Source organism: Schistocerca gregaria, chromosome 10 (genome assembly GCF_023897955.1).
Source record: "Schistocerca gregaria isolate iqSchGreg1 chromosome 10, iqSchGreg1.2, whole genome shotgun sequence".
Lineage (NCBI taxonomy): Eukaryota > Metazoa > Arthropoda > Insecta > Orthoptera > Acrididae > Schistocerca > Schistocerca gregaria.
The window spans coordinates 217,473,905-217,488,272 of record NC_064929.1 but is presented as its reverse complement, the minus strand read 5'-3'; the positions used below and the strand labels follow the sequence as shown (position 1 = coordinate 217,488,272).

At 46.2% G+C, this 14,368-nt stretch overlaps 1 protein-coding gene across 1 annotated transcript in view; it reads right to left on the bottom strand.

The window, feature by feature from the left end:
• The window catches only part of LOC126293252 (angiotensin-converting enzyme-like), a 1,024,671-nt gene that overhangs the window by 886,911 nt on the left and 123,392 nt on the right, over window positions 1-14,368 (bottom strand). The gene's annotated exons all lie outside the window — the stretch shown is intronic.

The window sequence follows — 14,368 nt, the reverse complement described above, 5'->3', positions numbered from 1 at the left end:
TGTCACCCAGTAAGACCGTGCAGGGAACTATAGATAATAAATTATGTAACGTGTTTGCAGGAAGCTTGTTACACGCAGAGAATGTCTGTACTTACACCCATAACACACGCAGTGTGTATGTGCTGTCTTCTTCTGTAACTAATTTACCCACTTCTCTATGGCTTGTTCTTGGTTTTCTTCGTAAATATTGATACAACGGCTGATCATTCTGCATATAATTGTTCTGTGATGTTTCATATTGTCATTCATTCTTTTTCTTTTCAGCACAGCTACATTCTAATGATTATGTATCAACAGATTAAACTGCACCTAGACTTTCTACTACTTATTAAGTGCCACGGCAGATTCACCTGTGTCCACACTGAGTCCACTGAGACCACACTCTCTAGGCAACTCATCCCCGCTGCCGCATCTGGAATTGACGTGCATACCACGTGTTAATGCTGCTGACGTCATCTAGGAGAAGCTGATTTGTCGACTTACCCGGATCGTGCTATCCTGCACTATTTTCTTTTTCACTTTTCATCCTCTGCTACAAACAGCAGAGCGGGCTGTTTGAAATCCGCCTACGTTTTCCTGTTAGCGGTGTTTACATCGTTGGTGAGTGGTTTTGGAATTCCAGGTTCCTCTGCAGTGCCCTGCTTTTGGACTTCCCTTCGTTTTGTTTTCGTGTTGACGGGATTCGCGAGGGCGACATTCAATTACGCACGGATTTTTGCGGCTATCCTCCTCTCCTTAACCCTCTTCGATGACCGTCTGTCACGGTAACTCAGCACACACTATCGTCCGCGTTGTGACTCAGCGGATGATGTCTTACTGCCTTCCCCGTACGCGGTATGGATCTTCGATACGACCCGGGCTCCCTCGGTTACTGGAGCACCCAACATAAGAACCCCAACAACTTGTTCACGTTCCACTTCACTCGGGTCCGACATACTGCACGCTCGACTACACACAACATAAGAACCCCAACAACTTGTTCACCAACAGTGCTCTGATAAAGATTGAGCCGTGCAACGTGCTGAGCACATCACATCAGTGCCTCCCGATATGAAATACAACAGCGGAGCATGCACCTCCATGTACGTTCAACCAAGCATTTTCCGAGGTGTCTGCATACTTTGTGCAGGCCCTGTACGTTCCTGGAATGCTGCACCATCAGCTCGCTGCTACGGTGTGCGGACATTTGCCACGCCGGACATTTGCTACCATTTTACCAGCTCCGAAGGGCTGAGTCCCTTGTCTTCCCCTCCTCCCCCTCCCTTCCCCCCCCCCCCCCCCCGCCCCCATGGCTCGTCTAAATTATACGTGCCTATTTCGGTGCTCCTGCAGCAGCTTTCTGTCGCGTTTTGTGTACCATGGAGGATCAGTTCCATCTCTTATTCATTTATTTGGTATGAATCTCTAGTGCTGTTGATACTATTTCTTTGCACTTAAGCCACATATGATCGTCACTTACATAGTTTGGAAGGATTGGGGACTGTCTCTCAGAAAGACGTCAACCGAATTTTTAGTTGCTTTTATAAATAGATATATTTCGCGTTTAGTTTTGGTGAATTTCTTTGTTATGGAATTGAGCCTCGCTACGACTGTGTGTTCACTAATCCCTGTATCTGTCGTGATGCTAAGGATTATTTGTGGCTAAGAGGTCAAGTGTGTTTTCGTAACCATTTACAATCTGAATGGCCTCGTGAACTAATTCTTCAAAATAATTTTAAAAAAAGAATTTAGAACAATTACGGAAGTTGTTTCCTATCTGCAATATGGTCTGAAAATGTGTTTTTGTCATCAACATACGGAAGGTAGATTGAAGTCACTGCCAACTATAATTCTATGAGTAGGGTGCCTTTTTGTCATGTGACAAGTTTTCTTTGAACTGTTCAGCAACTTTCATCTGAGACCGGGGGTCGTTAAAAGGGGGCAGTTACTAATTTATTCTAGTTGTCGAATATAACCTCTGCCCATACTAAGTCACAGGAACTATCTGCTTCAATGTCGCTTGTGAGTTGGAACACAAATTACATTATTTTTCCTTAAGTTGTGCTTCTTGCTTTTGTTGTAGTGCAGATCGTTACAATTACGGCTTTTCCCTCCAAAACCTAGGATGCCTCTCTGTGACCTTGTAAATTGCAGAGCTAAACCATGTAGAACAATAACGTACGTTACAAGCGTAGCATTCTGTATAACTTCATTTCCTTATTTGTAACATTTTAAAATTGTACGTTGACTTTAGATTACATAATCACAGATGTTCTTATCTCTATTTAGTGAACGTATTTTCTCATGTTTTGAACATTGTCCCGCTACACTTAATTAACTAATGTTTCGCCGCAAGGGATATCCCATTTTAGAGACTAAATCAATATGGAGTATGTCGTCGTTCTTTTGAAACATCCACATACTCATTTCTTCTTTCCTTGTTGTTCTTTCGGGCATGCACTTGTAATTAAAGTAGGCAGAAATGCAGTGATCCAAAAGAGATGATTAGCGTACATTCGCATTCTCTTTACATGGTTCCTTTCTTGTTGCTCCCATGGCGATGGACTCTTTCTATCGCAATCAGTAAGCGTGAAAGGAAGCTACCGTACAGACAGAGGAATCTATACTTATAATTGGCAGAACTAATTACATATTGACATAATCATCGGTATTGCTTTCGTTTCCCGAAAGTTATAAATATTTCGATTTCGGAAAAGAAGCTCTGTATTTGGCCAAGATGTCGAAGAAGAAGGTCTCTTACGTACTGGTTGCATCGAGTAAGATGTGGTGACGGAGGTTTCAAAGCGGACAGAAGCAGTACGAGGAAGGGCGTCCCTTACCTGAGGGATCGCTACCTGGCGAAGGGGCAAGTGTGACAAATGTCCGGCATTCCCTGCTACGATGCATCGCGGTCGGGCGCCTACGTGCAGACGTTATTCGCAGGCAGTACGTCTACACCTTCCCAGGTGGCCAGTGGTACACACACGTCGCTCCCACGTTTCGTAAGCCGCGGCGAGAGCAGACAAAGCCGGCGTTCTTTCCGGCCTCACCTGTGCTTAGCCTACCGTGGGTTCAGCCGCGGCACCAGGAAAGCTGACTCGCCGTACGTCGGTAACACGTCACATCCTGGCCTCGCGTTTGCCACCAATTACCTACACGTGCAGCGTCCACCAGAGATCCAGGCACTAACACAGGTACCTCCTAAGCTGGCAACATCAGAGACTACGTAAGGCAGATCGCAGTCTATGCTGTTTTAGATAAAGGGAAAATACAGAAGATCTGCATCGGGGTGCATTCTTGCAGACAGACTAGAAGTTAACACACAACTTAAGAAAATGTAACGCGCTGCGCTTTAACACTGCGGGGAAAAACTCGCTACACCAAAAAATAATTAACGTAGACTAATCAAATTACAGGAATACATTTGTCTAGGTAAAGTGATTAACAGTGCAAGACCGCAGGTTAATGTAAGCGCGAGATAAGACATTTCACGTGTGAAAGCCGCCCGGGGTGGCCGAGCGGTTCTAGGCCCTACAGTGTGGAACCGCGCGACCGCTACGGTCACAGGTTCGAATCCGGCCTCGGGCATGGATGTGTGTGATGTCCTTAGGTTGGTTAGATTTAAGTAGTTTTAAGTTGTAGGGAACTGATGACTTCAGAAGCTAAGTCCCATAGTTCTCAGACCCATTTTAACCATTTTTTGAACAATATGTGAAATGCTGGTGTGAGCCCCTAGAATGTTGAAGTATGTATGCAAACCTGCACACATTGTGTTGTATAGGTGTCGGATGCCAGTTCCTGATTTGGAATTTGATGCCTGTTGCACTTAGCCGGTCAATACAGGGGTTTTGATTACGCTGTAGTTGTCCGATCATGTCCCACGTGTGCTCCACTGGAGACAGATGTGACGGAAGAGACCAAAGTAGCGTGTAACGTCTCATTTGTGCCAAAGGTTATGTGGCATTTTTGGGTCATCAGGCTCATCCCATGGTAGACTGTCTATTTCCCAATTCTGATGCTGTGTTGCAAGTTGACAGTGCGCCTGTTCACAGAACTCTCATCGTCCGAGACTGTCGGCTCTCGGTTGAGCATGTTGGGTTAGAATTGCGGTATGTGGGAGAGCGTTGTGATGTTGGAAAACACTCTCTGAAATGCTATTCGCGAATCGCAGCACAGTAGGTCGAATCAACCAGTTTAACGAACAAATTTTCAGCCATGGTGCGTGGGATAGCCACGAGAGTGCTCCTAGCGTTATACGAGATCCCAGCCCATACCACAATTCCAGATCTAGTTGTGCCTAGCTCACAGAGAAGTCGAAGTCCTGAACTGGCCTCCCTCAAGAAACACACGGCCATCACTGGCACCGAGGCAGAACCAGTTTTCATAGGAAAACAGACCTCCACCCTGCCTCCAGTGAGCTCTCGCTTGACACCACTGAAGGCGCGAACTGTGGCGGTCTGGGGCCGGTGGAGTGCACGCTGGGGGCCTGTGACTCGGAGCTGTCCTTGGAGTAACAGATTTGTGGCAGTTCGTTGTGTCACTGTGGTGCTAACTGCTGCTGAAATTGCTGTTGCAGATTCAGTACGATGCTCCAGTCTTATGTCGAACATGATGGTCTACATCTACGTACATACTCCGCAATCCGCCATACGGTGCGTCGCGGCAGGTACCTCGTACCACAACTAGCACCTTCTCTACCTGTTCCGCTCCCAAACAGAACGAGGGAAAAATGACTGCCTATATGCCTCTGTACGAGCCCTAATCTGTCTTGTCATATCTTCATGGTCTTTCCGCGAAACATAAACATTTTACTGCAGTCAGCCTCAAATGCCGGTTCTCTAAATTTCCTCAATAGCGATTCACGAAAAGAACGCCTCCTTTCCTCTAGAGACTCCCACCTGAGTTCCTGAAGCATTTCCGTAACACTCGCGTGATGATCAAACCTACCAGTAACAAAACTAGCAGCCCGCCTCTGAATTGCTTCTAAGTCCTCCCTCAATGCGACCTGATAGGGATCCCAAACGCTCGAGCAGTACTCTAGAATAGGTCGTATTAGTGTTTTATAAGCGGTCTCCTTTACAGATCAACCACATCTTCCCAAAATTCTACCAATGAATCGAAGACGACTATCCGCCTTCCCCACAACTACCATTACATGCTTGTCCCACTTCATATCGCTCTGCAATGTTACACCCAAATATTTAATCGACGTGACTGTGTCAAGGGCCACACTACTAATGGGGTATTCAAACATTACGGGATTCGTTTTCCTATTCATCTGCATTAGTTTACATTTATCTATATTTAGAGTTAGCTGCAATTCTTTCGACAAATCACAAATTGTGCCCAAGTCATCTTGTATCCTCCTACAGTCACTCAACGACGACACCTTCCCGTACACCACAGCATCATCAGCAAACAGCCGCACATTGCTGTCCACGCCATCCTATGTAGACAGAAAACAACAGCGGACCCAGCACACTTCCCCGGAGCCCGTTGTTCTTGCTACCGTACATTCTGGTGCCCACCGCTGCCAGCATTCATGTGAGTGCCTACATTCCTGCCAACTCTTTCTGTGATATCGCAGAAGGAACATCCAGCTTCTTGCAGCACTATTACTCCACCTTGTTCAAACTATCACCACGTCCAATCTCAAAGGTAACTAACACTCATGACCGTTACAGCGTACATTCAAAGCAAACCTTACTTGCATCTTCGTTTATCTTCCAGATGTAGAAACACGCCTACCAACTTTCGTTTATGTTACCGACTCCTCCTTGGTATTGCAACACAACGAACAACTGCTGCAATAGTTGCATTAGGATGCACTTGTTGGAGAACAGAGTAGAAGTTACTGCACAACATAAACAAATGTAACACGTTCCGCGTTAGTATCAATGAAGTCCCGATAGTGTTCGGTAGCGTCAGTGGCTATTTATCTCTTGAAAGTTTCTCAAACGAAGAAAACGGTGCAGTAGTATTTAAGGCGGCTTTCTCTATCATTTTCCAAATTCGCCATTAACTTCACACAAAGTTCCATTATTGATTCTTGAATTTTTCCCGGCGTACAGAAGAACCGCCACGCTTCTTGCAGCCTCCGCATTCAGTCCACGAGAATATCAAGTTTACGACAGAAGAGGCGAAAGGGGGCTGTCTGCCGTTCTGGACGCTTTCGTCAGTGGAAAAGTGGACGGATCGTTGGGGCAGTCCGCCTACCGCAAGCCCACACACAGAGACACGGACCTGCAGGCGTCTAGCTGCCACCACCCATTAAGAACTAACGGTTCAAATGGCTCTGAGCACTGAGGTCATCAGTCCCCTAGACTTAGAACTACTTAGACCTAACACATCCATGCCCGAGGCAGGATTCGAACCTGCGACCGTAGCGGTCGCTCGGTTTCAGACTGTAGCGCCTAGAACCGCTCGGCCACTCCGGCCGGCATTAAGAACTACGGGGGTCCTTATAACGTTGGTGCATCGGCCACATGTTGTGTCCAATGGAGACAGGGCTACACAGGAGCTTTGTGTTCAAAGATAATGGATACTCTCCACATCACACCAGCACAGCTTAAGTAGGAAGGGACGTCACCACCAACAAGGTAAAGAGGGGGAGGAAAAGTTTAAGTCACAGGCATTCCTCCAACATGTCGGCAATGTTCCCTCAAAATCACGCACAATGTTAACGAAACATTATGTCAAAAAGATGTTCCGCTGAGCTACAAATATTTTTGCTCCTCTTGATTTGGCGACTGCGGGCAGCTAGAATGGTCAGGCAACGCATGGAGTGCGTGCGAGTTGCGCCACACACACATCGCCACACTCGCCTTTCACAGCCCAGTAAGGCGTCCACAGCTGAGCGTTGCATCTCGACAAGACATTCCAAGCATTACTCGACTACGGAAATCTTGCCCTCGACAAGATACATCTGGGATTCAATTATTAAGGAATCAGTGGAAGTACGTGTGGCGGAACGTCATATTAATCGTGATGGCAGCTTTCAGCTGAATAAGGCGTTGGACCCGGTGATTTCTGTATCATCTTCAGAAAGAGAACATTAATTTTACCAATATTAACTCGCTAGCCCGCATTCCGACAGAGAACGTACGTGTAGTAGCACCATCACGCATGTGCCTGCGCGTCACAGACGGAGAACTATTCGAAGAGGCCGCCAAACTCGATAGAGGCTGCCCTAGCAATCAGTGCAAAACACTCTCCTGAAGATGACTCGACCGAAATATCGTGGCAGAAAGTCGGTGTTATTCGGCTGCAACCCTGATACTTCCTGGAATAGTCACGTTACCAGTTGCAAAATTGTCCGTCTTTACACAGCGTGATTCCGTGGTGATGTTAAGAGATTGCAGGGATCATGGAAAAGGGCAAATCTGTCAATCTGAGGTACGGGCCCTGGTCTGTAAATGATCGAATAAAAAGTTATAAACGAACATCGTCCTGATATCTGCGACAGTGGAATGCATGTGCTGCTATTGTTGTTGCTAAGGTTGTAAGGCGGGTAACAGTATGGACCCAAAACAAGGAAAAATCCCCAGTAAACATGGCCTCTAAAATAGATACCTTAAGAGCTGTGGTCATCCTCGCTATTGAGAATGACATCTCTTCTACTGAACAACTATTCACACCCCTTAAGGTGGCACTGTAGTACCCATGTCCGCTGGGCTTTTCTTTCTTGTTTCAGTCCGTGCTGACACATCTGAAAGCCGCCTACCCTGTAGTCTTAACAAAAACAGTACCGGTGCAGGTGTTCCACTCAGAGGCATCATTCATATCCGGATCAGGGCCCCTTATCTGAAAGTGATAGACACCACTGGCAATTAAAATTGCTACACAAAGAAAAATGCAGATGATAAACGGATATTCATCGGACAAATATATTATACTGCAACTGACATGTGATTACATTTTCACGCAATTTGGGTGCATAGATCCTGAGAAATCAGTACCCAGAACAACCACCTCTGCCCGTAATAACGGCCTCGATGCGCCTGGGCATTGGGTCAAAAACAGCTCGGATGGCGTGTACAGGTACACCTACCCATCCAGCTTCAACACGATACCACAGTTCATCAAGAGTAGTGACTGGCCTATTGTGATGAGCCAGTTGCTCGGCCACGTTTTCAATTGGTGAGAGATCTGGAGAATGTGCTGGCCAGGGCAGCAGTGGAACATTTTCTGTATCCAGGCAACATGCGGTCGTGCATTATCCTGCTGAAATGTAGGGTTTCGCAGGCATAGAATGAAGGGTAGAGCCACTGGTCGTAACACATCTGAAATGTAACGTCCACTGTTCAAAGTGCAGTCAGTGCGAACAAAAGGTGACCGAGACGTGTAACCAATGGCACCCAGTACCATCACGCCGGGTGAAACGCCAGTATGGCAATGACAAAAAGACGCCTCCAGTGTGCGTTCACTGCGATGTCGCCAAACACGGGTGCGGCCATCATGATATTGTAAACAGAACGTGGACTCACCAGAAAAAAAAATGACGTTTTGCCATCTGTGCACCCAGGTTCGTCGTTGAATACACCATCGCAGGCGCTCCTGTCTGTGACGCATCGTCAAGGTAACCGCAGCCACGGTCTTCGAGCTGATAGTCCATGCTGCTGCAAACGCCGTCGAACTGTTCGTGCAGATGGTTTTTGTCTTCCAAACGTCCCCATCTGTTGACTCAGGGATCGAGACGTGGCTGCGCGATCCGTTACAGCCATGCGGATAAGATGCCTGTCATCTCGACTGCTAGTCATACGACGCCGTTGGGATCCAGCAGGGCGTTCCGTATTACCCTCCTGAACCCACCGATTCCATATCATGCTAACAATCATTGGATCTCGACCAACGCGATGCGATAAACTGCAATCGCGATAGGCTACAATGCGACCTTTATCAAAGTCGGAAACGTGATGGTACACATTTCTCCTCCTTACACGAGGCATCGCAACAACATTTCACCGGACAACGCCGGTCAACTGCTGTTTGTGTGTGAAAAATCGGTTGGAAACTTTCCTCATGTCAGCACGTCGTAGGTGTCGCCACCGGTGCCAACCTTGTGCGAATGCTCTGAAAACCTAATCATTTGCATATCACAGCATCTTCTTCCCGTCGGTTAAATTTCGCGTCTGTAGCACGTCATCTTCGTGGTGTAGCAATTATATGGCCAGTAGTGTAATAACATCACGGAATCACTCGGTACAGGGTGTTCGTTTTAGCCTGGGACAGTTAAATATCTCTAAAACGACGCGTCATACAGAGAATGTCCTAGGTGAAAAGTTACTGTTAGGAAAGGGACATTCGTCTGTGCTACAGAAGGTCACCTCATTACTACTACTACTACAACTACTAGTGGTGAGTGGTCAACGGGAACGACCTTTACTTTAATTGCACCTTCGCATTCTACGCTAAATATTACGTGCGGTTTAGTCAAAACATTGTTTCCCTTTCGTGGTAGATGGCGCTGTAATCGAAAAATATCAAGTTGCCTGTTTTTGCAATTAAGAACCGTCGCATTTGATTTCCGATGTAAATGTATACATGTACGTTCTGACGACTCATACTGATGTTCAAACGCTGCTTGAACACTGCACACGCTGTTTTACAGTGCAAACAACATGGCTAGACATCGACATTTCTGGTAAAGAAGTTGAGGTGAGCCCCCAAACCATCGAAATTTCGGATTTCTGTAGGCGCCCTCGAACCGCTCCGTCACTGATCCTCGTTACGTGTTTCCACCGAACCGCCGTAAGCAGCTATCAGCAGGATACAAACCACAGCCATTCTCATAACGTAAGATGCCCATGAAATGACAGTGACGGGCACACCTGCAACGGATACTCACCGATCTCAAACACCCCAAGGGCGAGGTAAAAAAAAACTTCCTGTATCTAACCAGACACTGTAACGGCTACCCATACTGTAGTGTACAGTCAAATTTGCAACACTACAGTAAGTTTCAGTAACTCGATACGCCATCTTCAGGCCTTAACTGACGTTGACGGGGGTGAAATCCAATCACATACACTATCAGTGGCCAGTAACCATGAACTGGCCTCCACAGAACGCTGTGAAAACGATGTTGTATCTGCAGACACAGCAGCGCTTTCATAGGAAGTGAACCAGGAAAGTTTTGAAATACGATGCGACAGTAAGTTGCAGGAGGCTGATTGTTGCTGAGTTCTGAGAATACTTCCCATGTGCGCTGTAGCCCCTGAGCCAGGTCTGCGGGCAGGTTAGTTTGAAGCGCTCGCTACGGCGTCGTAGTCACAGAGTGGGATTCGTGCAGTTTCGTGGGAAAACTTCACGCGTGGTTTAAACATAGGCCTGTGCTTTGAAGAAATCACTTCGTCTTCCAGAATGAGATTTTCCCTTTGCAAACGGAGTGTGCGCTGATATGAAACTTCCTGGCAGACTAAAACTGAATGCGGAACAGAGCCTCGAACTCGGGACCTTTGGCTTTCGCGGACAAGTGCTGTACCATCTGAGCTACCCAAGCATGACTCACGACCCGTCCTCACAGCTTTACTTTTGCCAGTACCTCGTCTCCTACCTTCCAAACTTTACAGACGCTATCCTGCGAAGCTTGCAGAACTAGCACTCCTGAAAGAAAGGATATTGCGGAGACATGGCTTACCCACAGTCTGGAGATGTTTCTACAATGAAATTTTACTCTGCAGCGGAGTGTGCGCTGATAGGAAACTTTCTGCCAGATTAAAACTGTGTGCCGGACCGAGACTCGAACACGGGACCTTTGCCTTTCGCGGGCAAGTTTTCTTGTACGTTATCTACCGTTTACCAGAACCTGCACATAGTCTTACTTCTGCGAAGTAAGACGCATTTATTACGTCACGCGATACGAATTAATTTTCAGTAAACATATTTTTCAGACGCAGCCACACAAGCCGCAGCTACTACGTAACTTTAGCTTGAGCAGAGATCAGTATGTTTTAAGAAAGAAAGATATTAAATCAATACAAGGGTGGTAAACAGTTTCTTACGTGCAGTCTTCGCTAGTAATTTAGTGCCTAAGTGAGAGACACTATAAATTCATATGACCAATTTCTTAGCTGCGACGCATTTATAACTGATCCTCACGAAATATTACTGCAATCAAATAAAGTAAAAATTTCGTTCCCTTCTTCTTGTAAGATAAAGCCAAATATCAGTAGAGGTTTGTAATAACGTTACTGGCCGCACAGAAAAAATCCTGAAAAGTAATTAAATAAAAAATTAAAAAACAGAGCATAGCTGTAATCTAAAAACTTACCCGAAAGATAGAGTACCAGCTAAAATTGACCAAAGATGGTCTCAAAGCGCTGGAAAAAAGCACGAATTTGTTAATTCCGTGTAGTTTTGTGGAGGTGTACGTGGGTGCTACAGAACGAACGGTCAAAAACGGCTGGAAGAGCGCAAGGGCAACTGCAGAAGAGGGGAGACTGACAGATCATCTGTTGTGGAACACGCTTTGCCGCCAGAAGATAATCACACTCATTATGACAGGACTCAAGTACAGGCAGTGGTAAGCGTTTGCTATGAAAGGTTATATACACAGGTGAAAGAGATTCTTAAGCACCTCAGGAATTTCAGAAGGAAGAAAGTGGGCATGGAATCGAATGACATCTGGATTCCACTGCTGAAGAAGCTGTATTCCGGTCTTCCACCACGGGCTGATAGTAACACCGGATGGCGGCAGTCGACAAGGCCCAATTGCGCTCGCGTACTCAAAGCATGTGACGTGGAATTCTGCTGCAGTCATCAGCGAACCAGGGTGTCAATCGCGCGCTCGGAGAACCTACGATCCCACTTAAAAACGTCCTTCGCAGAAGGGTTTTAAGGTGAAATCCATTTGTCCACTGCAGAATAAAAAAATGGCTCTGAGCACTTAACATCTCAGGTCATCAGTCCCCTAGAACTTAGAACTACTTAAACCTAACTAACCTAAGGACATCACACACATCCATGCCCGAGGCAGGATTCGGACCTGCGACTGTAGTGGTCGCGCTGTTCCAGACTGAAGCGTCTAGAACCGCTCGGTCACACAGACCGGCCACGGCAGACTAGCTCGGAATATTTTATTAGTTGCTATTTAGAGAAATATTTAAAATTTTTGCACCGGAATGCTGTGAACATTATTATCCAAGTAGTTATTTTACGCCGGATGAGCAATTGGTAGTTTTTCGTCGGGAATTCCCGTTTATGGTTAACCTTAAGTCGAAACCACCTAGATACGGCATAAAAATGTGGTCCGTCTGCGATGTTGAATCTTCGTATGCTTGCAGTTTGCAGGATTATATAGGGAAAGAAAGATCTACGGAAAATAATCAAGGTGCTAGAGTTGTAATTGAACTTACATCTCCTTTCGGAACTGGCTATAGTATTACAAAGAGCAACATTTTATCAGTGCTCCACTTCCACAGGAGCGCTTGAAACATGGACTAACTCTGGCTATTTCTATTAGGAAAAATAAGCCCGAAATAGCACCTGAATTGCAAACAATGCCACTGAAACGACCATTTCATCTACCTTGGCATTCAGAAAAAAAATCTGAGCCTAGTATCTATCATACGTGCCTAAGAAGAACAAGGCAGTAATCCTTTTGAGTTCTATACATCATGATGACAATTGACGCACTGAGAAAGGAGAAGCTCGAGCCCGATATTATTCTATTGATACAATGGACAAAACGACGGACATACATCCATGCCCGAAGGAACTTTGCACTGTACTTCGGAGCAACACAGGCACTGCAATTTTTTAAGTGTCCGCCGACATTGGACAAGCGACTTTCAAGTAAAACGTCTCATGCTTACGGCAATATACATAACGCATGTACGAGTACAGGTTGCAGACACATGAGCGACGACATATGGAAGTTTGGATCCAGTTCACTTTGACTACTTTTCAAAATTATTCTGTATAAGACCCCAAATGCTTCAATTTTCTTCTATTCCTGTTTTCCTACAGCCCATGTTTCACTACCATACAGTGCAGTCCTCCAAACTACATTCTCAGAAATTTGTTTCCAAAATTAAGGCGTACGTTTGATACTAGCAGACTTCTCTTGGGCAGGCATGCTCTTCTTGCCAAGTGCCTGAAGACTTATTTATCATAAAATGTGGTTGCAGTTGCGAATATGGACATCCACCATTATATAATGGAATGACAACGAAAATGTGCCGGACCGAGACTGGAACCCGGATACGCTGCATATCGCTAGCGGTCGCTGTATTATTAGGCTATCCGATCACGACTCACTCTTGACACTGTGCATCTCGGAATACTGAATTCCCTAACGACTTCCTAAATGCATTGTCCCATGCGTCTAGCTCCAACTACCATTCTGCGTTCAAGGTCTTTTAAATACCGTCGTGCAGCGATAATGACGTCGAAAACTTTTTCAAATGAATTACCCGAGTACAAATGACAGCTCCGTCAATACACTGCCCTTTTGTACGTTGCGTACTCGATACTATCGCAATCTGTAAATACACTATGTGATCGAAAGTATCCGCATACCCACAAAAAAGTACGTTTTTCATATTAGGTGCATTGTGCCGCCAACTACTGCCAGGTACTCCACATCAGTAGTCATCAGACATCGTGAGATAGCACAATGGGGCGCTCCTTGGAACGCCTTGTCAGGTGATTGGGTGTCACTTGTATCAAACGCCAGTACGAGAGACTCCCACGTTCCTGAACATCCCTAGCCCACTGTTCCCGATGTGACAGTGATGTGGGTACGTGAAGGCACACGTACAACACAAAGCCGTACAGGCCGACCTCATCTGTCGGCTGACAGAGACCGCCGAATGTTGAGATGGGCGTAATGTGTAATAGACAGACCTCTACCCAGACCATCACACAGCAATTGCAAACTAAATCAGAGCCCACTGCAAGTATTGTGACAATTATGCGGGAGGTGCTCATAAGCCACACATCACCCCAGTAAAAGCCAAACGACGCCTCCCTTGGTGTAAGGAGTGAAAAAACGCTGTGTGGAGTGACGAATCACAGTACACAGTGTGGTGATCCGATGGCAGGGTGTGGGTATGGCGAATGCCCGGTGAACGTCATCTGCCATCGTGTGTAGTGCCAACAGTAAAATTCGGAGGACGTGGTGTTATCGCGTGGTCGTGTTTTTCATGGAGGAGGCTTGCACCCCTTACTGTTTTGCGTGGCACTATCACAGCACAGGTCTACTTTGACGTTTTAAGCACCTTCTTGCTTCCCATTGTTGAAGACCAATTCGGGGGTGGCGACTGCATCTTTCAACACGATTGAGCACCTGTTGATAATGCACGGCCCGTGGCTGAGTGGTTACACGACAATAACATCCCTGTAATGGACTGGCCTGCACAGAGTCCTGACCTGAATTCTGTAGAAC